This window comes from Lipotes vexillifer, unplaced genomic scaffold (genome assembly GCF_000442215.2).
Source record: "Lipotes vexillifer unplaced genomic scaffold, Lipotes_vexillifer_v1.1 scaffold1226, whole genome shotgun sequence".
In the NCBI taxonomy this organism is placed as follows: Eukaryota; Metazoa; Chordata; class Mammalia; order Artiodactyla; family Lipotidae; genus Lipotes; species Lipotes vexillifer.
In genome coordinates this window covers 62,476-65,422 of record NW_006784227.1, presented here as the reverse complement: position 1 = coordinate 65,422, position 2,947 = coordinate 62,476, and positions in this window count along the sequence as shown.

Genomic DNA, 2,947 nt, shown 5'->3' with positions numbered 1-2,947 from the left:
AAGATCAGGCTCCAACAAAAAAATAAATGGTTCACACAAATTATTAGGATAATTCCAGGATGGTTTGAAAAAGGTACTCTTCACTAAGACAAGGGTATGGGGTAGGAAAAATGAAGAAAGTAGCACAGTATCTTCAGGTATTAACAGTAGAGTTGTTATCACTATTCACTTTTGAAGGGACAAAGGAGAGGAAGCTACAAGTAGAACGTGGAAGAGGAGATTTGTGCAGGGAACCCATCTTCCATGGCTTTCAGTGCAGAGTCAAAGCCAGCCTACACTGACCCTGCGGAAAAGGAGGCAGGAAGTATATGCCCCAGCCTCACTCTGCTTTCTCCTTCCTGTCTCCGGATGGAATTCCCCATTGGTGAACCCAACTGGAAGCCAACAGAGGGCCCTGGAATTCACTGATCTTGTCCATACAGGTCAGCCTCTTAGGCTACAGAGCAGAGTGGAGAAGGGTGCAGAGTTCATTGGAGGGGCACAGCACCGTACCAGTTCCGAGTGTGAGTTCTCAATCTCAAGCAATACCTCTTACATATCATATGCTGGGAAATTGCAGATTGTTGGTTCAAAATGAGACATACATTGTAGATGATAGCCAATAAACTATTGACTTAAATCATAATATTGAGGTGTATCCTTTGTAGGAAAAAAGAAATAAATGAACAACGATTTTGTTTCATCATCAAGTTGAGAAAGTTGTTAAAGTACAATTTTAATTGTCAAGAGTGTAACTTGCTTAAAGTCTTGATATAACATAGAGATTTCAAGTAAAGAATCTCAATTTCCCTATCTGATGAAGAGGGGAAGACAACAGCTTTTATGGTGAGTTCTTCTATTTCACTGGTCCACTCATAGCATTGGGGCTTCCATGTGGTTCTACAGTCACACTGATGTGGCATTGAGGAAGCCCAAGTGTGAAGAACCAATCAGTACTCTCACCAATATTAATCAGCACTGTGGCTTGGCATTTTAGGCTGCTATAAACATTTCAGAATGGCTTCTTACCTTTGCCAAAGAAACTCAGTTTTTCTCAACTGCTGCAGGTACTGAGTCTTTGGGTGGGATTGAATGAAAGGAAAAGAAAAAATATGATATAGGTTTACTTCCCTTGCTCTTATTCACATGTGCACTGCATCCTCCTTTTTGATTCCATCATACCAAACAGGACCATGTGAATGATTCATTCTCAAAAAGCTGTGATTTCTAAAATTAGTTGATTGGGGCATCACAGTTCTGTTTACACTTTTATATGTCAGTAATAACACATGAAACGTCAGCATTTTGAGGAGTCTGGGGTCTGTCCTATTCCTTTGATTTTCTGACCTCTCTTTTTTTTGTAATTCTTTGAAGTCTTCAAGACTTACACTGGTAGCTTGGGTAGCAACTTAATCTATGATGGCAAGTAATAGAATAATAAAAATAAGTGATGAAAGAAATCTCAGGTATAATCGAGTACACACTCTAATTTTAAGGATGAGGAAAATGAGATCCAGAGACTTATTAATTGGACAGAGGACACAGTCATTAGTGGCCAGAATGCTAGAATACTGGAACAAGCCACAACTGGAAACCCATCTCTCTGTATCTAATTAATACCTTTTTTTGATTATTCCCTAATGTCTGTTAAAAAAAAATGTAACTTATAGAAAATTTTTATACCTACCTGAAAAAATATATCTAAGAAAGCGTTTAAATAAAAATCAAAAGAGATTAGTAGACAGATTGTGCTACTAAAAGTTATATGTATTCTTACTCTAATGCCCAGAGTAAGCTATAATTATATGTCAAAAAAGTGATTATCAATTATAATTTTTATTATAACTTTGTTAGGGTACTTATTTAATGACAACCTTCTAGTGTTTGAAAGATGTTTGATAATATATTTCTCTCAAGATTTGCTTAGGGCCATTGAGAGTAAGGAGAAAAACTTATTTCAAATATATTTTCTTTTGGGAGAAAATAGTTAAATATTTTGCTTTTAATAAAAGAATGGTTAGACTCATGGAATCCCAGAATTGGAAGGGCACATAGAGATTTCTAGTCTAACTTCCTACCCAAAATAGGAATCTCTTCTGCAGTGTCTCTGAGAAGCCATCCTGTGGTCTCTGCTTGCATATTTCTAGTAATGAGAAACACACTATTTGTGAAGCAGCACTTTTTACCAAGATGTCATAAAATTCTTCCATATTGAGCATAAGGCAGCCACTTCACCTCAATACTATTAGTTCTTCCCTCTAAAGCAAGGGAAAAATATTTATTTGGGTAGTCATTGCACAAATATTTGGAGACTGTTATTCTGTCTATTCTAAGTGTTCTTTTCTGCTGCACCAGCATTTCAAGTTTCTTTAGTTGTTCCATATAAAGCACGGCTTTGAGGTACCCAGTCACTTTAGCAGTTCCACTGAATAGAGTGATTTATCAGTGTACCCCCAAAAATTGATGCTCACATAATCATTGTAGGTTCCCAACACTTTCTTGTATATTCCAGGTTCTTCTTACCAGATCAAGTATGGTTGTTTTATTACGCTCTTAGATTAGGGCATTAAGCCTCCAGTACAGTCCTGGCTCATGCTGAGCTTGGGGGTCAATAACATATCCCAGATCTTTTCAACATGAAAATCATCTCCCTGATCCAGTCTTGGTGAAATTTGGTCCATGAGACGTAAATGCAGAGCTCTATATTTTCCCCTTCTAGTTATTTTTTTAATGGTTTGTTTCCAGTGTTCTAGCATTTTGAGCTGACATAGACAAGTGACAAAGCCTGGTGGGCATCTGGGGCTTATCCCATGTAAGGATAGATCCTGGTATTTTATCTAGTGAAAACTTTGGCCCCTAGGGAGCTTCGGTGGGAGAACATCTTAGTCTTTAAGGGACCACACTAACAGGGATAAAGAGGTATTAAAAGGGGAGTAAGGGGCTTCCCTGGTGGTTGAGAGTCCACCTG